Source organism: Peromyscus maniculatus, chromosome 4 (assembly GCF_049852395.1).
Source record: "Peromyscus maniculatus bairdii isolate BWxNUB_F1_BW_parent chromosome 4, HU_Pman_BW_mat_3.1, whole genome shotgun sequence".
Lineage (NCBI taxonomy): Eukaryota > Metazoa > Chordata > Mammalia > Rodentia > Cricetidae > Peromyscus > Peromyscus maniculatus.
Window position 1 is genome coordinate 138,964,342 of NC_134855.1, and position 23,674 is coordinate 138,988,015.

At 50.6% G+C, this 23,674-nt stretch overlaps 1 long non-coding RNA gene across 1 annotated transcript; it reads right to left on the minus strand.

Annotated features, from left to right (window-relative positions):
- Positions 1-199: 199 nt before the first annotated feature.
- Positions 200-23,400, minus strand: LOC121828951 (uncharacterized). The gene is made up of 3 exons (XR_006071681.2): positions 22,274-23,400; positions 4,376-4,585; positions 200-3,553 (listed from the first exon to the last, which is right to left on the minus strand). It is a non-coding gene; the product is annotated as an uncharacterized LOC121828951 (long non-coding RNA).
- Positions 23,401-23,674: the final 274 nt, after the last annotated feature.

Genomic DNA, 23,674 nt, shown 5'->3' on the forward strand with positions numbered 1-23,674 from the left:
AGAATGAAACCAGAAGTCACGGCATTCACCTGTAATCCCCCAGCACTGGTGAGGAGGAGGCAGGAAGATCAGAAGTCCGTGATCACTCTCATCCACACAGTAAGTTAGAGATCAAACTGAAATATCAAGATCCTTTCTCAAAAAAAAATACAAAAAAAAAAAAAAAAATTTAAGAAACAGAAAAAGATCCAGGCCGTGGTGACACATGCGTTTAATCCCAGCACTCAGGAGGCAGAGGCAGGCGGATCTCTGTGAGTTTAAGGCCAGCCTGGTGTACAGAGTGAAGTCCAGGACAGCCAGGGCTACACAGAGAAACCCTGTCTCAAAAAATGGAAACAGAAAAAGAAATCCAGGAAAGGATGAGGGTGAGGTCCATCCCCAAGGACACACTCTAGTGACCCACTCCCCTAAGCGGGTCCAGCCTCCCGCAGCTCCACCTCCTCCTAGTGGGTCATTTGAGTCTACTGGGGACAGAGCTCGGTTGGCGGAGTGCTCACCTAGCATGCTCGAGACCCTGGGCTGCAACTCCAACGCCACATAATCCAGGTATGGTGGCACACACCTGTTAGTCCCAGAACTCGGAAGGTGGAGGTTGGAGGATAGGAGTTCAAGGTCAGCCTCAGCTGTATGGCAAGTTCAAAGCCGTCCTAGAATACAGGAGACCTTGTAGTAGTAGTAGTAATAATAATGATAGTAGTAGTAGTGATGATGATGATGATGGTGATGATGATAAATACTTGAGCATTTTTCTAAGTCTCAAATTCCTGTGCATGCACTATACTCACAGCATATTGACTCTGAACCAGCTCTTGGCAGCCTTCCATAGTTCGTCACTACGGGGTAACAATATTCAATTTAACGGGAAGGACCACTGTGGTTTGGATGTCTGTCCTTTCAAAAATTTAGGGAAATCCAGAATTGGTGGTTCACACCTGTAATCCCAGCATTCAGGAGGTAGAGGCAGGAGGATCAGAAGTTCAAAGTCATCCTCAACTACGTAGCCAGTTTGAGGCCAGCCTGGGCTACCAGAAAGCCTGTCTCAAGAAAAACAAATAAATAAATGTGGAATTCAAATTTGAATCCATAGTTAGAAGAAACCATTGATTGGGTCGGAGCTGTCCTGCTCTACCTTGAGCATCCTCAAGGATAGACTGGGGGATGCACTTTCCTAACCTTCCAGACACCTGCCAATCTAATCAAGCAGGCAAGATTAATCATGGTGCCTCATTACCACTGATTAGTGTGATTACCACTGTCCTCATGGGAAATGAGCAATGCTGAGGAGTCTGACTTTCTGGGAACCCCACAAGTGGTGTTCCTGGGAGGAAGCCTGGCTTCTGGGACAGGCAGGGTAAACTCTGGGGTGATTTTTCTGGTCTTAGAGCTTGCTCTCTCCCTCCCGCACTATCTCTGCTGGCATCGATATTTTACTAACTTTGGAGTGCCTCGGTGTATGAGGGCAGACATCTTTAGGGCAACAGAACCCCTGGAACGAATATGTATGATAAAAAGGAATTCTGACACAGGAACTGGGTGGCCCAACAATGTCCACCTGCGTGTGGGAGAACCTGACAACCCAGCAGTTGCTCAGTTCACTAGGCTGGACGCCTCAGCAGTTTCAATCTGGCAATGACAGGCTGGCTTCCTGGAGAGCCACTGGTCTTTGGTGCGTGCTGGAGGCTGAAGGAGCTGGAGCCTGACGGAGCTGGAGCCTGAAGGAGTTGCTTCTGGTGGCTGCAGCAGCGGTGGCGACAACATGAACACACTCTCCAGCTAGGCAGGAAGGCAGGCAAGCTGCTTCCTCCTCAGGTCTCTGGGCCCACAGAAGGTGCCACCTACTGTGAGGAAGGTCTTTCCCCCTCATGAGTAAATCCTTTCTGGAAAGGCCCCCACTGCCCTGCCCAGAGTTGGATATCTTAGTTGACTCCACCCCACTTGAAGACTCTTCCATTTGACATACAGGAAACCAAGGCTCAACAAACCCCGTAACCTGCCCAAGACCAGAGACAGAAACTGGCCCCAGGGGCAGTCTGGGCCCCCACTCCCCAGTCTATGGCCCTCTGGGTCCTGCAAGGCGGTGATGGTAATCTCCATTGTCTACTTGACAAGGTTTAGAGTGGAAACACACCTCTGGGGGTGTCTGTGAGGGAATTTCCAGAGAGATTCGTGGAGGAGAGAAGAGCGACCCTGCATGTGACTGGCACCATCCCATACACTGGAGTCCTGGGCTGAATCAGAAGGAAAAAGCCAGCCGAGCACCTGCCTTCCTCTCTATGCTTCCCAGTTGTGGATGCAATGTGACCAGCCGCCGCCGCATGCTCTGCCGCCCTGGCTTTCCCATCGCGATCAACAGTGGCCTCCAACTGGGGCCCCAAATAAACCCTTTCTTCTTCAAGTTGCTTTTGAATTGGGTAGTTTTGTCACAGCAAAGAGAAAAGAAACAGACCCCCCCCCCAACCCCAAGCCCTGTCCAGGTCTGCATAGCAGATGATCAGAAGCCCCTGGAGGCTGAGGAGAGGGAATGGAAGACAGAGATTCTGTCCACAATGAGTATGCACCTCTCAGCTCAAGAAGCAGGCGCCTCCCACCCGGCCTGCAGGAACATAACGGATGCAGCCAGAGTGCAGGCTGCTTGCAAGCCTGTCCGCTGTTTCCACGTGAAGAGGAGACCAGAGGGAGGGAGACTGTTTTCATGGGTTTTGTTTCATTTTGTTTTTTGTTTTGTTTTTGTTTTCTAGAAGACACTGGTGGGTGTTCCTGCCCCTGCTGGAGATAAACTCAGGGCCTAGCTGAGCTATCTCTACAGCACTCATTTGCTGAGATTTTTACACTATTATTTTAATTAGATTTTCTTGTGCATGTTTGTGTGTGTGTGTATGTGCATGTGCACACGAGTTCAGGTGCCCATGGAGGCCGTAAGCATCAGATTCCCTGGAATGCTCCGGAGTTGCAGTTACAGGCAATGGTAAACTGACTGATGTGGATCCTGGGAACCGAACTTGGATCCTCTTCAAGAGCAATGTGTGCTCTTAACCACTGAGTCAGCTCTTCAGCCCCTCTTTGCTGATTTTTAGTCACATCTTGTTGCAGGGAATGCTGGGAGGTCTTTACATAGTCAGATTGTGAACTCCTATCAGTGATTTGTAGTTCTCTCCTCTCTTTCACAGCTTGCCTGATGCTCCACACAGGAGAGAACCTTGCCCTTTGGGTCACACTGGCCCCTCAATCCTTTGTCTCCAGCCTGGACCCAGCTCTGCCTCATTGCAAGCCCTCTTCCTGGACGCTGGCACCGAGGGTGTGGGTGGGTTCCTCTCAACAGCTCTTGCCTCCTACCACAGCCTCATCTGCCGATCACAAAGCCATACAAGGCTGATATCCTCCCAGAACCTGAGCAATCCGGGCTCAGGTTTATTCCAGGGCACTTCGTTATACATGCATTTCCCACATCGTATGTGCGTTGGACATGGGTGGGAGGATGAGCTTTTTGTCAACGATCTGAAAAGTGTTGCAGTCTTGCTATGCATTTTGCATGAAACTTCAGCATAAAGAATGTCTGGAACAGGAAAAAAGAGTTTAGGGCTGAGGAGACGGCGCTCAGTCAGTAACAGGCTTGCCAGGCAAGCACGAGGACCTCAGTTCAATCCCAAGGACCCACCTAAAAAGGAGCCCCGGGGGGCTGGAGAGGTGGCTTGGCAGTTAAGAGTGCCTGTTGCTCTTGTAGACCAAGGACCCTAGTTCAGGTCCCAGCTCCCACAATTGGCAGCTCATAGCCACCTATAACTCCAGCTCCTGGGGATTGGACCACTGAGGGCATCTGCACACATGTGGCACACACTAAATAAATAAATAAAAATAAATAAATAAATATCTTAATTTTTAAAAAGGAGAAGAAACCCATAGTTGTGCTGGGGAGGCAGAAACAGGCAGAACCGTGGGCTCACTGACTAGTCAGTGAGCTAATCTAATAATGTGTTACAGACAGCAAGAGACTCTGTCCCCAAACCCAAGAGGAATGGCTCCTGAGGAATGACAGCTGAGGTGACCCTCTGTCACACACACACACACAGTGCACACAGTGTCTTGTTTCTATATTTTCGGATCTAGTCAAGTTGAGTTAGTAACACTGCTTTTTCAGGAAGTCTACAGCCTACGAAAGTTCAATAAATAAGAATTCAGCGCAGAGTGAATTAGCATTGAAGAGCATGATTGGTTCTGAGAGCCACAATGAAGTATCCTGGGGATTTTGACAAAGAAGTTAATAAAGAGGGAAAATTGCAAAGCAGAAGCCCACACTACATTTCAAATGAACTTTCCAGTAAGTACGATGAGCTGCTGGGGGTGATGGAGGAGAATAATCCCATTATTTATGTCTGACCTCTCTGTGGACTCGGCGTTTCACTGACGGGTCTGAAGGAGCTTTTAGACATGAAGGTTTTCTCCAGAAGATCACCATCCCAGTTTGTTCCACTTGGCTTTCTGTTGCCGTGATAAACACCGCGACCAAAAGCGACTTAGGCGACAGAAAAAGAGTTCACTTCGTCTTACAGGTCACAGTTCATTCTTGAGGGGAAGCCAAGGCAGGAACCTGGAGGCAGGAATTGAAACAGAGATGAGGAACTCGCTTGCTCAGCTACCTGCCCGGGGATGGTACTGCCCACAGTGGGCTGAGTCCTCCTACACCAACCAGCCACTGAGAAAATACCTCACAGAGGGGGCCACAGGCCAATCTGACGGAAGCAATTCTTCAGTGAAGGTTCCGTCTTCGCAGGTACGTCAAGGAGACAACAAAACTTACAAGGACAACCCTTAACTATCTACAGGGATCAGGTGCGACTCTGGACTGTGTGCTGATTAGAAGGAGAATGGCCCCCATGGGCTCCTGTGTTTGAATGTCGTCCCAGTTAGCGGAACTGAGGTGTGGCCTTGTTGGAGGAGGTGGGTCAGTGGAGGCGGCCTTTAAAGTTTCAACAGCCCGTGCCAAGCCTAGTCTCTCTCTGTCTCTCTCTGTCTCTGTCTCTGTCTGTCTCTCCCTCCCTGCTCTCTCAGGTAATGCTCCAGGGACAAGCCTCTCTACTCCTGCCGTGATAATGGACTAAACCTCTGAAACTGTGAGCAAATCCCCGATTAAATACTTTCCTTTACAAAGGTTGCTGTGGACATGGTGTCTCTTCACAGCAATGGGACAGTATTGACTAAGACGGAAGCACACGATGGCACCAGGGACAGATCAAAAAACAAACAATTCTGCCGGCGTCTAGCTCAGTGAACCAGCATGGGTGAGCCAGCATGGGAGCGTATCTCCCGACTCCAGAGGGGTGTACTTCCTTCCATTCAAAGGAAGTGGCCGCACTGCCTTTGATGACTGAGGAATCTCAGGTCTGACTCTGCTTCCACTGCTTTGCTTATACCCAGGGGGCTGGCTTGACCCTGTGTCCCCCAAACTGACTTTCCCGTCACTGAGAGGGGACTGCATCTTGAGGCTCTGAGAACATCTGTGGGTCCAGTCTTCGGCGCCCTTGTAGTCTGCTGGCATGGCTGGGAGGTGGGACTCTCACCGAGGAAGCAGGTTGTGGGGGAGTGTGTTCTTGTGAGCGAGCTCCTGCGCAGCCCCCAACCCGCTCCTCCAGCTGCCATGAGGTGGTAACTCCGTCACACCACCCCCTGCCTGCTGGGAGGATTTCCTTAGCCAGGAGCCTGTAAGCCATGGAGTCAGCCCACCATGAACTGAGACCCTTTCGGCCTAACCTGTTCCTCTAAGGTATTTGCCAAAGCCACAAAAGATTGGCACACTCTGACCAATTTTTCATCTACCATAATCACATCAAACTGCTTTTTTGGGGGAGGAGGGAGGTGTTTTTTGTTTTGCTTTTGTTTTTTTTTTTTCCAAGACAAGGTTTTTCTGTGTAACAGCTCTGGCTGTCTTGAAACTCACTCTGTAGACCAGGCTGGCCTCAAACTCACAGAGATCTGCCATCCTCCACCTCCTGAATGCTGGGATTAAAGGTGTGTGCCACTACTGCCAAGCCAAATTCCTTTTTTAAATATGTGTTTTATCTTTTGTTATGTATGGTGGCACATAGCTTTAATCCCAGTACTCTGGCAGGTACATCTCTGTGAGTTCAAGGCCAGCCTACTCTACCTAGCAAGTTCCAGGACACCAAAGATATATAGTGAGGGCTTATCTCAAAAAAATTAATAAATATTTGTTCCTGTGCTTTTTCCAATCATGGTGTCCATATCTCTTGCTCATATAATCCCTCCTCTCTCTCACCGGTTGGACTCCTGGAGCTCCACCTGGGGTTTGGCCGTGGATCTCTGCTTCTGCTTCCACCAGTCACTGGATGAGAGTTCTATCATGACAGTTAGGGTGTTTGGCCATCCGATCACCAGAGCAGGTCAGCTCAGACATTCTCTCAACCATTGCCAGTAGTCTATAGTGGAGGTATCTTTGTGGATTTCTGGGGACATCTCTAGCACTCTGCTTCTTCCTATTCCCATTGGGGTCTTCATTTATCACGGTGTCTCTTTCCTTGTTCTCCCACTCTGTTCCTGATCCAGCTGGGACCTCCTGCTCCCCTAAGCTCACTTTCCCCCCAAATAGCCAAACTAGCAGAAACGCATGAACTATGAACCAATAGCTGGGAACCCCCATGGAACTGGACCCTCTGGATAAATGAGACAGTTGATGAGCCTGAACTGTTTAGGAGGCCCCCAGGCAGTGGGACCCAGACCTGTCCTTGGTGCATGAGCCGGCCTTTTGGAACTTAGGGCCTATGCTGAAATACTTTGCTCAGCCTTGGTGCAGGGAGGAAGGGACTGGACCTGCCTCAACTGAATCTACCAGGCTGGGCTGAATGCCCAGGGGAGACCTTGCCTTGGAGGAGGTGGGAATGGGGGGTGGGTTGGGGGGAAGGCTGGGGGTGGGAGGAGGGAAGACAGGGGAATCCGTGGCTGATATGTAATATGTAAAATTAAATTAATTATAAAATAAAAATATTTATAAAAAAGAAGAATAAAACATAAAATTAAATAAATAAGCTTATTTTTAACTCTGTGTATGGATGTGATGGGAGTGTAGTTGCCCACAGAAGCCAGAAGAGCATCACGTCCCCTGGAGCTGGAGTCGCAGGCAGTAGTGAGCTGATCAACACCGGTGCTGGGGACCAAACCAAAGAGTCACAAGTGCTCTTAACCGCTGAGCCATCTCTCCAGCCCTGAGACTAGTTCTGGAGTAAATCTATTTAAAACAAAACAGACTGATTTAAGAAACCTTTAAGTTGCTGCTCAGGGAACCAGATTAGTCGGGACAAAGACAAAATGCAGAAAGCTGAAGTTTGCAGATTGTCCTAAGAGAATCCTGACGGAACTTAGTAGAAACTGCCTTGGGTATTATTTCCCTTTAATTGAATTCCTCTGAAACCCATCTACATTTCCAGTATCTCATCACGGCAGGCACTAATACATATTTGCTGGATAATTGAGGAAATAATCAATCAACAGAAGGCGCTTACCGTAAGACCTGCCATCCTCCCTCTAATTAATCCAGTTCATGGCAACAAAAGTATCTACACCACATAACTGAGTGTTTGTCACAGGCCACGCCCAGCCTGCCTGTCCCCGTCTAAGGTGAAACGCGCCCCACAGGCTCGTGGTGGGTTCCAACACTTGGTCCCTAGCCGGTGGTGCTGTTTCGGGAGTCATGTAACCCTTGGGATGTGAGGCTGAGCTGGCAGAAGTGTGTCACCGGGGTGGGGGTGGGGGACGCTTGAAGGCTGAAATAGCCTCTGCTTTCTGTCCCAGCTCTCTGCTTCCTGATTGGCCAAGAAAGAGAGGACTCAGACATTCTCCTGTTGCTATGAACTCTGCCAAAGGTGGGCTGAAAGCCTGGGCTAAGCCTTCCTTTTTTTTTTTTTTTTTTTTTAAGTTTTTCAAGACAGGGTTTCTCTGTGTAGCCCTGGCTGTCCTAGAACTCTATTTGTAGACCTCAGAGATCTGCCTACCTCTGCCTCCCGAGTGCTGGGATTAAAGGTGTGCACCACCACCACCTGGCCTTTCCTCTCTTAAACGCTTCTGTCACGGATTTGTCGTGGTGATGGGAAAAGAATCAGCTAGACCACTTTAAAGAAGCTAGGACCACATCAGCCACAGCTGAGCATCGTCATCCACTACAAAGCCTGTGCTATAATAGACTGTTGAGTAAGCAGGATGCAGTGTGGGTGCCCGGCACCACCATGAAGTGGGAAAGCCACCAGTGGAAGCCTTGAAGTCCAGACTGAAAAGAAGCATGCTGCCCGGCCCTTCTAGCGCTTCCGTGGGGGAATCAGTCCCTTGCCAGCTTTCACACGCTCTTGGAGGCACCCTTATTGCTCGGCTTATGGCTGCTCCGCCATCCCCAGAGGCAACTGTGTGCTAGCTCCCCTCTCCTGCTGGGCCTCAGCTTCTACATTTCCATTTTCCCTCTGGCTCTGACCTCGCTGACTCCCTCTGTCAAGAATGTGCTGGAGATGGTTGCAGAGGTGGGGGTATTCGAGTGCAGTGGAGCTTAATTCCGAGAACCAGAACCCTGGAAACTCAAGGGCCACTCAAGTCACTCCGGGCCATCAGCTCCCAGGTCCATTGTCTTGGGACCAGTGAGGACAAAGACGAAGGAAACTTTGCTGAGGTAGAGAAGCAGTTTCCTGGGAGGGAGAGGCTAAGTCCTGGCCTGGGCTTTGAGGTCACGGGTTCTGTTGATAAAGACCAGGATCAGGAAGGATGGCACCCCCAAATCAAGACCTCTGACTCTGGTGCATCAGAGGGGGCCCTCTGGGTGGTGAAGTCCGTCCTTCAGCCATTCAGAAACTGCAAACACTCCACACACGTGTGAATGAACTTAAATTGATTAAGAGCAATGTCTCAGCCTGGGCCTGGTGTCTCCGGCCTGTCATCCCGGCTACTTGGGAAAGTGAGGCGGAAGTTCTGATGAACTTCCTCCAGTCTAGCCTGGGCTGCAGAGTGAACTGAAGGCCAGCTCGAGCAAATGAATCAGTCTATCTCAGCGTACGAAGTAAAAGAAGGCTGGGATAGAGGTCAGTGGCAGAGCGCTCGCTAAGCTTGAAGGAGGACCTAGGGTCAACTCCCAGGACCCACTACATACACATCACACACGTGAAAAGCCATGTTTGAGAAATGGAGAGCAAGTAACACGGTAGGTGAGGTCTTGGGTTGAGAGAAAGCCCTGCAGACAGGAGGGTCTGTGCGACTTTAAACTCAAATCTGCAAGGCTGGAGAGATGCCTCCGCCATTAAGATAACTGGCTGCTCTTGCAGAGGAACCAGGTTGGATTCCCAACACCCACGTGATGGCTCACAACAACCTGTAACTCCAGTTCCAGGGGACCCAATGCCCTCTTCTGTCCTCTTCGGGCACTGCACATATGTGATACACAGACATGCAAACAAGCCAAACACCCATACACATAAAACAATAAAATAAATAAATTCAGATATTCAACCATCTGAAGGACAAGAAGAAGGCGCTAACCACTGTCAGGCCAAAGGAAACTCCATCTCCCCAAACTCCAAAAGGCAAAACTTTACCCCTTACCAAAGGGAGCCATTTCCCTCTGGCAGAAGGGAAACATGGTGTCAATTAGCACACCAAAGCCCATGCCGGCCTCCAGGCTCCCCCAGTACCACAAGTACCTGCTACACATTTCAAAGTCCATCTAGCCTCCTAGCCCCTCTCGCCTCCTCCCTACCCTAGACCCCTTCAGCTCACGGCTTCTCTCCCGCTAACTCATGCTTCTCATAACCCTGCTATTGCTGTGTCCCCGCCCCCCCCCCCCCCCCCGCTCTACTCCTGCTTCTCACAGTTTTCTCTATCCCCACCCCCACCCCACTGTTCTCTCCTCTCTTGCAGATAGCTCTAGCCAGGCCTAGTCTGCTGGCCATGCCCAGTCTACTTCTTTCTCTCCCTGCTCTGGACTCTTCCAGATGCCTCTGGCAGTTCTCTCCCTCGCTATCTGCAATCAAAACCTTCCCCTCGACCATGCCATGGAGCAGTCATGTCATCAGTTTATATAACCACAACCTGTGTCCACAGCAAGATTCTGAGTCTAAGGTATGCGTGCACGTGCACTCGTGTGTGTGTGTGTGTGTGTGTGTGTGTGTGTGTGTGTGTCTACAAAGAAGCTGAGCAATTTTAAGTGTTTGTTAATGAGACAGTGTAGAAGAAATGAGGCCAATGATACCCTGTGGCTCTGAATTTACAGTATGAAATCATGATTAATTTTATGCATTTATTAAAAACATGTATTCCTGTCGGGCCTGGTAGTTCACACTTTTAATCCCAGAACAAAGGAAGGAAAGGCAGGTGGATTTCTGTGAGTTCAAGGCCAGCCTGATCATGAGTTCCAAGCCATCCAGAGTTACACAGTGAGACCCTGTCTCATTCATATACAGACATGCCTAAGTCTGTCCTCAGGAAAGACCTGCAAACAATAGCTGCTTTGTAGCCTTCAGCCCTGGTACCAAAATCATGGTCACTAGATGTCACAGTCACAAAGGATGTCAAGGTTCCAGGTCTAAGATGGAGAGGGAATTCAGGAATCTGAGACCAAGAAAGCTTTCTCAAAGGACAGCCACCAGGGGCGACTCCGGGGGCGGGGGGGGGGGGCTGGGGGGCTTTTGAGAGATGACGTGGGAAAGATGCACTGTGAGGTAATAGAGGTGGGGGTAAGAGGGGGGAAGGGGCTTGAACTGAGGGAGAGAGACAGGACCGGCAGGCAGAGGGACAGCTATCCACCTGGAGAGGAATCTGGATTCCCTTTCTAAAAGGCAGCGGGAGGGTATGAAGCAGCCGCCTGGTGTGACCAGAGCTTTCAAAAGATCCCTTCAGCTGCTGAGAGAACCGGATTTGTAAGAGGTAAGGGTGACTGGGCTGGCAACATGGCTCAGCGGTTTAAAGGGCTTGCTGTCAAACCTGAGGACCTGAGTTCGATCCCCAGGCCCCACAGAGTAGAGGGAGAGACAGCTCCTGCAGGTGACCCTCTGACCTCCACTTGTGCACTTTTCCTTTTCCTGTGTCCAGTCAGGCCCGCTGAGCCCTGCTCTTCTCTCCAGGGGTGGCTGCAGTTCTTTCACACTCCTCTCAGAAGTCCACAGCCCTGCCTGTCCTCCACACCACCCCTCTCCTTCCTCTTCCAGGAAAAATACCCCCGGCTGTACTGAGGGAAGGGTGGGGAGGGCAGATCAGCACCTTGGGAAGCCTCGGATACGCTGGGGTCCGAGCCTCATCCCAGCAAGAGCTGAGTTCTGGGTCCTGGAGAGGAACAAAACTGTCATTCAGGTCACATCCCCAAGATCCAGTAGGAGGGTTGGCACACGCTAAGTGTTCAATGAACCCTTAAAAAGGAATGTGCGGAAGGGTCAAAGAATGCCCAGACTACTAACAGCGCTGACAGCTAACATTTTTCTTTCCTTCAAAAAAGTGTGCTTTCCATTCCCAGAAAAAAAAGAGAAAGCCACAAGCTTGACCGCTGAGGAGAAAGCATGTGAGGCGGCAGGCTGCGAGTCAACAACCCACTTGCACACAATAGGTGTAATAGGATAAGCCCTTGAAGTGGCTAGAGATGCAGCTTGACGCTGCAGAGCCAGGGAGGCGAGATCCCAGCGTCCTGGATCCCTGTCTCTCCCACATTAAGACTCTTCCTCACTAAGTCAGCGGGCTCCACGCTGTGTGGAAGAGAACTAAATTTGTCTCTGCAGAAATGAAAGGAGGAACTGATAAGATTACCGCTTTCATGTTTTCCCTTACTTCAAAAGGAAGCGCTTGGCAATAACTGGAAGATCCAGAGGGCGGCAAAGGATGCCACTAACACAGTGAGGATGGGATGAAAAGCGAGTGTGGAAATTGCTAGAGACTCAGCCTGGGTGAGAAGGAGGTCAGAGGTCCGTCACACTGGACACTGAAGGAGCCAGGCATGAGAGAGCCCCGACCACCACACCCGCCTCTGCAAGGCTCTTTGCAGCCAGCTGCTGCAGATTTCCCAGGGTCACACACAGGGTGGCAATCACTTAACACCAGGGCTGCTTGGAGCATGAAATGAACCACTGTGCAATCTCTTGTCAACAACAGGAGACACGCTCAAGTTCAACCTTCCTGGCTGCCAGCGGCAGAAACCGCAGCACGAGATCCATCTGGGACTGCTCAGCCAGTGACAGAGTCTAGCCTGTTCCACAAAGCCCTAGTCACTGGGACCCTCTGCTAGGGGGATCACTAAGTAAGAGAGGGACCAGGGCTGTCCTCCAAACCACTGTGACAGTAGGCCAGGCTGTCTGCTCTAGAAGGTGAGTTCTTATGGAAGAGATGGTGTGTTGGAGCCCGCTAGGTTTCCTAGGGGCTGTACCCAGGAGGACTGCATAAGAGAATGATTGGACCATGGGCCTGAGTATCAGGTGTTTGTGAAGGTCTACACTTGACTGTAACCAGCAAGGGGGAGGTCTTTTGCTCCACCCCTTGGCATTGTTATAAATAGACCTTTGGACTAAAGTTCTGGGCCGGTGGATAAGGATCCGGGTCCACTCAAGTCTATCCTGTGTTTTCTCTGTTTCTCTCCCCTCTTCTATCTAAGTCTCTTACCCCCTCATTCCTCAAGAGTCCCTGGGATAAATAAATGTGGGGGCTGGTCCCCCACAGTTGTGGAATGGGGACAGTGGGGGATCAGGGCAGTGGGCAATCACTCATTCATCCTACAGCACTATTATCATTATCATTGCATTGGTGGAGACTGAGCCCTGGGCGCCTTGCATGTTAGGCAATTCTCTACCACTGAGATGTGTCCCACCTCCAATGGTTTAAACAAAGTGTTCCCTGTAGGCTCATGTGTTTGAAAACTTGGTCCCCAGCTGGTGACACTGTTTGGGGAGGTTATGGAGATGTTAGGAGGCAGAGCCTTGCTAAAGGAAGTACATCACTGGGGGTGGGGTTTGGTTTTATAGCCCCACCCAATTCCTGTTCTGACTGCCCAGCCACCCACACCCCACTGCCCGCCATGATGGGGTGTATCCATCTGGAGTGCAGCAGAAAAATCACATTTCCCCTAAGTTCCTCTTGGCCATAACATTTTATCACAGCCACAGAAAAGTATCTGATACATCGACCTCTTTTTCTCCAGTATTTTTTCATCTCAGACAGTCTCAAGATGTTGCCCAGGTTGGCCTTGAACCTGCAATCCCTCCTGCCCCAGCCTCCGAAGTAGCTAGGATAACAGACAGGCCGGTGCCGCCAGGCTTAGCCGTTCTGCCAGCAGTGATGGAGCTTCTAAGTTCCCAGCACCGTACTAGACCCGGGATGCGACGGTGAGCAGCTCCTCCTCGCTGGAAGCTGCAGAGGCCCAGAGCAGCCCTGAGTGCCAGCACTGGCCTGCACTGGCTCAGGGAGAGGGAACGGGGAAGACTGCAAGAGACAGAAGCAGGATGATGATAACACAACAGTGCGTGTGACTAGAAACTCGGAGCAGTTGTGAGAGCATGCACAAAGACCTGCTCAAGTTCAAAACAGACAGACATCATGGCGTGCGTGCGGAGGTGAGCGCAAGCTCCCACCCCCAGCTGAAGAGCAATCAGCATTTAATAGCTGCTGGGAGAGGGGTAGTCAGTTTTCTTTAATCCTGTGATGCCTGGTAGGTGGATCACACATCAGGATAGACCCTGCTCCCAAGTATCTGCAGCTAGGCAAAAACTGGACTCAATTTAGAGGGGAGAGGGGAAACCCCAAAGGTCTCTCCCTGACCTAGAACTCACTAAGTAGGTTAGGCTGCCAGAGATCTGCTGGTCTCTGCCTCCCCAGTACTGGGATTACAATCACAGGCAATCAGGCCTGGGTTTTTTGTTTTTGTTTAATGTGGGTTCTAGGGATCAAACAGGTAACTTTACCAACTGAGTCACCCCCAGATTCCCTTAGCAGAATGTGCTCGGCATTCACCCAGGTTCATCCACGTTGTGACATGGTGAGAATCCCTTCCTTCTACAGACTGACCAATACCCAAGGCCTCAAACCAACCATCCCCAAAGGACAGCAACCACGGCTGCTCTTTGCTGTGGAAAGAGACACGTTTCCACCTTCCAGGACATTCACCACAGAACATCCTCTAAGACACAGTCTATTACAGAACACCCTCTATTGGGTGGTAGCACAAGCCTTTAATCCCAGCAACTGGGAGACGGGCAAGTGGATCTCTGTGAGTTTGAGAGCAACCTAGTTTCAGGCAAGGTAGGACCACAAAACGAAAGCCTGTCTCAAAGTAATTAATAATAATAATAATAGTAGTAGTAATAAAACAATAACAGCAGCCGGGCGTTGGTGGCGCACGCCTTTAATCCCAGCACTCGGGAGGCAGAGCCAGGCGGATCTCTGTGAGTTCGAGGCCAGCCTGGGCTACCAAGTGAGCTCCAGGAAAGGCGCAAAGCTACGCAGAGAAACCCTGTCTCGAAAAAAAAAAAAAAAAAAAAACAATAACAGCAATAAAACACAGTCTAGAACAAAGGAGCTGCATTGTGGTCCACAAGTCACAAAGAACCAAGAGTCCCATGGAAAGCTATTTCCCAGTCAACCCAAAGAAGATTCCCTCCTCCACACTGTCATGATCGGCGTGCATCCTTCCGTACTGTGAACCAGCTTCAAACCTACTGTTGCACATGAGTAAAGCCTTTGCTTCTGAGAGGCCAGTGCTCGCTGTCACAAACTTTAGAAGAGGAGCTACTGCAGCATTGTGACTGCAGACAGCAGATCCACTCCCAGAGTTTTCTCAACAAGATGAATGCCTATGTCCACAGAACACTGGTAAAGAGCATCCACTGTGACTCTGTGCACAATGGCCCTCATGGCAAAGATCCCCACTATCCATCCACAGGAGAAGGACAAAGAAATAATCCCATCCTTGAAATACTACTCAGCAAAGAAGAGGATGAACCATCGGGTGGTGGTGCATGCCTTTAATCCCAGCACTCGGGAGGCAGAGGCAGGTGGATCTCTGTGAGTTCAAGGCCAGCCTGGTCTACAGAGTGAGTTCTAGGACAGGCTCCAAAGCTACACAGAGAAACTCTGTCTGAGGAAAAGGAGGAGGAGGAGGAGGAAGAGGAGAAGGAGGAGAGAAGAAGGAAGAAGGAGGAGGAGGAAAAAAAGAAAGAAAAGAAAGGATGAACCACTGACTTGTGTGACACCATGAATGCTGAGCCTTGAACTTCATACTGAGCATAAGAAGCCGGACACCAAAGAGCACGCTCGGAGGTTATCATTGTGGAGATGCTGGGAAGAGGCAAAGCCAATGTGCAGAGGAAGAAATGCAGCCTGGCCAGGGAAGGGGGTTTCAGAACTCATGGGAAGGGAAGGGGCACAAGGGAACTTCTGGAATGATGTAATTCTGTGAGTCTGAATAAGGTGTGAGCTGTGTGGGAGCATGCGTTCAACCAGGCTGACAAACAGCAGGAAGACTGGTGAATTTCACTGTGGATAAGCTACATCTTTTCTAGTGTAGAATCTTAAGAGGATGGGCTCTGGAGTCAGGGTGAGCCCCAGGTGGGCTGGTATAGCAAGTGAGAAGAAGTCAGGGCCAGCACAGTCTGTTGTCTGTGTCCAGATGTTACAGAACATAACTTCACTGTGTGAAGATGTCTTGCTGTGATTGGTATAATAAAAAGCAGGACAGCCAATAGCTGGACAGGAGGTATAGGCGGGCCTTCCAGGGACTGAGAGAAAGGAAGAGGAAGAGAGGATCGAGGCATCCAATTGACTCCAGGAGATGCAGAGCAAACAGGTTGTGCAAGAGGAGAGATAACAACCACGAGCCACGCAGCAGGACATAGATTACAACAAATGGGTTAATTTAAGTTATAAACGCTGGTTGGGAACAAGCCTAAGCTATAGGCCGAACTTCCATAATAAATAAGAAGTCTCCGTGTCATTATTTGGGAGCTGGTGGGACAGAGAAAGACTCGTTACATCCAGAGTTATGTACAAGGCACAGGAAGACAAAGCTCAGCAGATACCTGCTAAATAAACACAATGAGAAAGTGGGGCGTTGAACACAGGAGGACCTGGAGTGACATCTTTAAAGGGGAGCATTCCAACTGAAAGCCCAGAAGGAGACACAAGAAAACCCCCACACAGTACTGGCAGGCCCATTCCAGAGGCTGGAGTGGAGGGAGTAGATCCTTGGTGCTCAGCTTGCTGAGATTCTAAAAAAAGACAACCAGTCTAATAATCTGGGAGCTGTCAGCTCTGCCTCTGCCAGTTGCCTGCTGTGCAAGCCTTACAAGTGTCTGGACCTCTCTGGACTTCATTTCATCATTTGAACATGAGAAACCAATCTAGAAGCTGGTCCAACTATGGCATCTGGGAAAGGGGGGACTTTGACAGGCCACACACCTTCAGGGTTTTTGAGACTTAAAGGACAAATCGCCGAGGAACAGAGCCCAGGAGGCAGTCCCTGGGGAGTTGGGGGAGGGGGGACGACCCAGGCAACAAAAACACAAGTCCAGCCAAGGGGATGAGAGCAGAGGCTGTGATGCTCTGGCAGTCTTGTGGCTGCCAGATGAAGATGTTCTGTGCCTCCCTCCCGTCTGCAGGAACAAAACAAGGTGGCAAGCACCCAGAGTGCTCGCTCACCCGGCTGTCAGCAGCCCTCCGCCACTGCGGCCTCAGAAATAAATGGTCCCGTCAGCCACTGAGGAGGTGAACTCGGGCTCTGAGATGGAAATGAAATAAGAGGGAACGGAGCCCAGAAACGACGCAGGGGAACGAGGGAACCAAAATCTTCCACTGCAGCAAAGCAGATAATCAGGGTAGCGCAAGGCGGGAGCTGACCTTGGATGCCGGGACCTGGGAGCAGAGCTGGTGCCTGGGCCCAGAGAGAGCTGCACCTCTGTCATCTGATTCACCCCTGTGGGAAGGAACCGCTGTCTTCCTGTCCTCCCCGTTCCCAGCCCGCAGTCCCCTGACTCATATGCCTGCTCCTTATCCACCGACTTCAACTCTGGATTGAGAAAGGAGAGCCTCAAGCCTCTCCTGCACTGGGGAGGAAGGGAGATGGCCTCTCTGGAATAAACAAGGCTGAGAGCAGAGCTCCCTTAATTCAGGGTTGAGGGAGAGGAACAGGAATTCCCAGGTCCTCTTCGCCTCCCAGCAACCACAGCTGGTTTTCTAGCTTTGCAAGCCTGACAATAACCTGAGGCCCCTGCCCTGCCCAGAAAACAAGGCGAATGATAAGAACTACCCTAGAAGAGGGTCAGTGAGATGATGAGTAATTGCTTTCTGCCAAGCCTGATGACCTGAGTTCGATCCTTGGGACCCACGTGGTGCAAGGAGAGAATTGATTCTTGAAGTCGTCCAATGGCCTCACAAGCACGATGTGGCACACACCCAAAGGCACCCACAGGAACACAAAATAAGTAAATACAATCTAAAAAAATGTGTGAGTCTAAGGACGAAGAACAGCATCTGCCCCAATCAGGGCTCTCAGATTTTGTTTGTAAGATTTCTTTATTTTTTTTTTTTTTTTTTTTTTTTTGGTTTTCCGAGTCATGGTTTCTCTGTGTAGCTTTGCGCCTTTCCTGGGACTCACTTGGTAGCCCAGGCTGGCCTCGAACTCACAGAGATCCGCCTGGCTCTGCCTCCCGAGTGCTGGGATTAAAGGCGTGCGCCACCACCGCCCGGCTAGATTTCTTTATTTTTTATTCTGTGTGTATATAGGTGTGTTTTGCCAGCATGTATGTCTGTACACGATGTGTGTGCAGTGCCCATGGAGGCCAGAAGAGGGCATCAGATCCCCTGGGACTGGAATTACGGATGGTTGCTAGCTGCCTTCTAGATGTTGGGAATTGAACCCAGGTCCTCTGTAAAAGCAGCCAGTGCTCTTAACCTCTGAGCCATTTCTATATCCCTGTTGGTTTTTGAAACAAGGTTTTATTATGTAGCACAGGTTGACCTGAAACTCCTGGGCTCGAGTGATCCTCCTGCCTCAGCCTCCCAAGTAGATGGAACTCAGGTCTTTCCTCAGTAAAGTACCTCTTTATAGTCCAGTTACTTGCTGGGTGGTGGTGGTGCATGCCTTTAGTCTCAGCACTTTGGAGGCAAAGGCACCAGGTAGATCTCTGTGAGTTCGTGGTCTACAGAGCTAGTTCCAGGACAGCTAGAGCTGTTACACAAAGAAACCCTGTCTTGAAAAAAACAACAAAAAAACAAAATAAAACTATTCCAATTACATAGAGTTATTGCTGCATAGAAAGGCAAGACCACATAGCATCAGCTAAGATATACAGCCGCCTGAGTTTACTGAGACTGTATGTGTGGAGTAGGTTCAAAGCAAGCACCCTCATGCCCAGCTTCCTCCACCATCCTAACAGTTCTCCAGGCACCCACCCTCTGCACAGGACACCACCTATTCAACAACGGATATTGGTCTCCCTGTCTCAAATGCCACCAGTGTCTAATCACTGTCGGTGACTTTTCCAAAGCAATCCCCTGCAGAGGCTGTATGTCAAAAGTCCAGTCTCTCCCCGCCCCCCCCCCCATGTATTACTGAGGACCAGGCAGACAACTTTTGGGTGCAAGAGCCACAAGCTCCCAGCTGAGCTGACACTCTGTGCAGATCATACCGAAGCATCCTGAAACATCTGCTGGTGATGATGGACTTGGGCTGGGCAGGTGGAGCCCTGAGGGCTGGAGCTGGGGAGGATGTGGGCTTCAGGAGTGGTGTTGACAGAGAGAAAGCATAACCCTAGGAGCAGACTGAGGGCAGCGGGGAGCTCACGCTGGGTCCTGAGGGAGTACTCCCAAACTCAACCCAGCAGCACTCTCTGGGGGAGATTCTCTCGGGAAGGCTGCCGCATGGCATCTGGAGGCAGCACTGGAAAGGCCCACCTGTCACGGGCTCTAGAATGTCACATCTCACCTGCAAGTCATCTACTGGGCAGTCCACACTAGGCACAAGATCCCCCTGGGGCCGTCTGGACTCCCACAGCCGCACGTCAGCACCCTTGGGGCTACAGATGTGGTCAAGTACTTGCTCCATTCTTGCCGAGATAGAGGTCCCTAAGGGATGTCTGTCAGATGTCTCATGAGAGAAACTCAGGGACAAAGAGCAGGACCATCCCACACCTCCCAAACTGGATGCTGCCGAGAGAGGGAAATGAACGGCGGCATGGGGTGACATCTCATGTAGGGTGCCAGGAAAAAAATACAAGTGACACCCCTAAATGACTATGATCAGCAATACCCAGGGAGAGCCTTGGTGTATCTGTCAGAGCTCTAGTGGGCTGCTTGGATCATTCTATAACCAGAGTCAGAGGCTACCCTTCCCTGGAAGGCTCACGGTGTCGTCAGCAACTGTGTGTGAGGGCACAGTCTGAACCTAAACTTGTTCTCCCGAATCCAGCCCCGGCTTCCTTGCTTGTTTGTGTGTCTCAGTTTTGGGGAGAAGGTCTCTCTATGTAGTCCTGGCTAGCCTGGAACTCCCGATGTAGACGAGGATGGCCTCCAACTCAGAGATCCTCCTAGCCCAGAACACCCAGTGCAGGGTTTAAAAGCCTGACTACCACACCTGGAAATAGAGTTCCTTTCAGGGAACCCAGGCAGGGACTAGCGAGATGGCTCGGCTGCTCTTGCTGAGGACCTGAGCTTGTCACACCCACAATCAAGGAACTCGCAACTGCCTGTAATTCCAGCTTCAGGGGATCTGACGCCCCCTTCTGGTCTTTGTGGGTACCTGCACTTACATGAATGTGTATACATACTCATAAATAAAAAGGAAAATCGTTTTTTTAAGATTTACTTTTCTATGTATGGGTGCACCATGTGCATGCAGTACCTGCAGAGGCCTGAAGAAGGCGTTAGATTTCCCGAAACTGGAGTTATAGAAGATTGTGAGCCACCATGCAGTTGCTGGGAACTGAACCCAGGTCCTCTGCTAGAGCAGCCAGTGCTCTTGACCAATGAGTCATCTCTTAAGAAAAGAAAAGGGAGACTGGGCATGGTGGTCCACACCCTTTAATCCCAACACTCCAGAGGCTGAGGCGGGCAGATCTCTGTGAATGCCAGGACATGCTGGTCTACATAGGAAATTCCACGCCAGCCAGGGCTCAAGAAAAAAAGAAAAAGACTCCAGGCTGGAGCTGGGATGAAGCAATGGGATAAAGTAACCTTGTAGGCTACTCGAAATTTAACTCATTAAGGAGAACCAATAACATCTTGATACAATTTTTGTGTTTGCTTATTTTTTCCAAGGCAGGGTCTCTCTGTGTAGCTCTGGTTGTCCTGGAACTCACTCTGTAGACCAGGCTGGCCTCGAACTCAGAGATCTGGCTGCCTCTGCCTCCCGAGTACTGGGATTAAAGGTGTGCACCACCACTACCCAGTTCAATACAATTTTTTAAAATATCAAAATTAATGTCAAAAAATCCATAATGTGCTAAATATCAAGTTTTCAAAAACTTAACAAAGGCATGTCCTTGAGTGGCTCATCCTCATACATTGCACATACCTACTCCTGGCCTGCATGAGGAGCCTCAAGGTGACAAAGGAAATCTGCGGGTTGGTGGTTTAGGGTAGAGGAAAAGGTCTGGCAAGAATCAGGGACACAGGGAGGGGACAGAGTGACCAGAAGAGAGAAACATACCTTGCCCTCCTCCTCCCTGACTTGACTCATCAGGCAGACCTTTCCTTATAGCAAGCTGCAGAATGAGATCCAGGCCCCCTCTCGCCTCTTAGGACTCACTAATCTAATCTAAGCCTTTTCCTCTCAGGCAGATAGATAGGAACCTCAGACAGCTGTAGATAACCCTTGCCGCCTTGGAAAAACAGCCCCAGACTTGGTGACTCGCTGACAGTGGCTAGTAGCTAAGAAGGAAAACATTCTTAACCCGTGGACAGCAGCTCCCTTTTAAGGATGTCCTGAGGCAGCCAGCATCTCCTCCTGCTCAGAGGGGAATGGCATTTGGTTTTCAGTGTGAGTTTAAACTTCAGGGGTCAGATTGGCCTGGCTTCAAATCTGGCTTTGCCATCTACCATGTGACTCTAGGCTATTTGCCAAGATGACCCACACCAGCTCTGGCTCCTAGAGGTGGGACAGTAATTTAAATGCAGGCTAAGAAACAACCCACGGCCCTTTATTACTATACTAGTATTGATTCCTTAAAGATGCCAGCCAGGAAGGTAAGATGGCCAAGAGTTCAAGTTCATCCTCAGACATGTATGGAGTTCAAGGTCAGCCTGGCCTTCAAGGAACCTGTCTCAAGAATCTTTTTTATTAGTATTAAATTTAAAAAGCAAGCATTGTGATAGTGGTGCACACCTGTAACCCCAGCGCCTGGAAGGTGGTGACAGAAGTACCTGAAGTTCAAGGCCATCCTTAGCTACATTGCAAGTTCAAGGACAGCTTGGGTCACAAGAAACCCTTTCTCAAATGAATAAAAATAAAAAATAAAAAATGCTAGTCAGCTCTGCCAGCTTTTCAAAAGAAAAAAATGTCATATGAAATCTGATTTTTTTTTAATGTTGGCAATCAATTTCAAAATTCTTAGAACCTAACTCAGTAGAGACCACTAAAATAGGGTTGTGTGTCATAGCTCACCTACTGTTCAAGTGTGTGCCCGTTCCCTGCAGGCACACCGTGTTCGGCAAGCCTGAGACCCTCCTCATCTTTTCAGAAAGCCTTCTCCAGCACCGTCAGCATCCTTCTCCACAGGACAACTTGGGCAGGGATGCTTCCTGGGAGGGTGATGAAGATAGGAAGAGCCGAGGATCTGGAAGGCCCCACAGGAGGGAGGGACTGCAAAGAGGGAATCCTTAAAAGGATTTAGAAGGATTTTATTGGACATGGTGAAGCACAGCGAGGGATAAGATCATAAATTCACCCCTGAGAACAGCCTGGGTCTGAGACTATGTGGGGGTGACAGGGGAGGAAGACCCTGCTCTCCTGGGTCTTCTCCAGAAGTCACCCGGCACCAGGCTCAGGTGCCTGGTGTTCTGATGGGCCCAGTCCACAGGCAGAATCCCTCTTCCTTCAGAGGTGGCCATGAGGTCCCCTGATCCTAAACATAAAGTAGCTAACTTGAGCCTCACAACCCATCTAAGTATTTCTGGAGAGCTCTCAGGTCAGGCAGGGCGGGCTTAGACTGAAGTCAAAATCTCAGACCAGGGAACTTGCTGGAAGGGCTGTAATATAAAAAACTTGCTGGGTTTGAAGGATTCTCCCAAGGACTCAGAACACAGGAAGACTTTGAGAATTTCTACTCACATCCTGGTCCTGTGATCCTCCCTGGGGACAGCAGTTGACTTTCTGAGGCGATCAATTCTGGGTCCCTCCAACAATCACTGAAGAGGCTACTGTTGAGTCCAGCGGTGTGGAAGCTGCGGACCAGAAGGAAGACAGCACAGCCCTCGCTCTGGTGGAGCCTGAGGCTCAGGGGAAAGCAAGAAAGAAGGAAGCATGGGTCCTCCTATGCAAGAAGGCAGGGGCCTGATACAGCACCAAGGATCAGCCACACTCTCAACACGGGACCCGGGACCACTGGCCACCAGGGTCCACATAGCCGGGGAACCCTTATGCTGGCCTCCTTATATTCCTCCAGCACACTGCCTCCAGGTTTCTCTGCAACTCAGAAACCTTCCTTTTGTCCCTTAATGGGGTCTCTTTGCAAATCTTCCAAAGCTGCATTTCTCGGCTTGTGGCCCAGGGTTCTGGCTCCTCCTCAGGAGTCCCGTCCCTTGTTCATCTACAGAGTCTCTCCTCTCTGGACCTCTCCCTACTCCTGCGATCCCCAGCCCTGTCTCTCCTGGTGCGGCCTCTGCAGAAGCTGGGGAGTTCTTGGGGCAGGTCCTTGGCTTCCTCTCTGACTCTGCCATCTGTCTCCACCCACCGGCTGAGTGAACCCAAAGCTTACCGCTAGGGCCAAGCCTCACCCTCTCTGTACTGAAGGCCCAGAAGTAGGAGCCCCGCTCCTGAGCGTGGTCTCTGGAGGAGAAAGGACATTACCAATCCAGTGGCCCCAGAAGCCTGCTCTGCATGCGGGTGGCTCTCCCTCCTCTCGACAGCCCTCCCACCTAACCCCAATGCCTGGCGGAGCCTCTACCAACTCAGGCTACCGAGTACAGGACCCAGAGACTGCAGGACTGGGTCCTAACGCCAGAGTCCAGCCCGGACAGTGGGCAGCTAGAACATAGGGGTCACTCTGGGGCACAGGGCACCCATTCTATGGTGACACCGCAAAGATAGGGCAGGCCCTGGAGCCTCAGGGGCAGGAAGAGTCCAAGGTCACCAGTGGAGAAGGTACAAGATGTGGATCATGTGGCCCCTGGAAGGCGATGTTTAGGTGGAGCGCATCATGGGGCTATTGGCCAATCACGCATGAAGTACCCTCCGGACGTGACACTCACAGTGCCTGCGGCAGTTCAACAAGGAGTCCACGGCCTCCCGCGCGCTTGGACCTTATGAGGACCCGAGACAGGGCGCGTGGCATTCCCACGATAAAGACCCGCATGGGGAATGAGGCTCAGGTCCTGGCACTCACTGAGCTTAGGGTGGAAGGGCGGCGAATGTCCCACGATCACCGAGAAAATGTGGGACTGGAGAGGTGGCTGCTCCACGGGCTGGGAGCCCCGGGAGGAGGGGCGCGAGCACTTAAAGACCACCACGGGC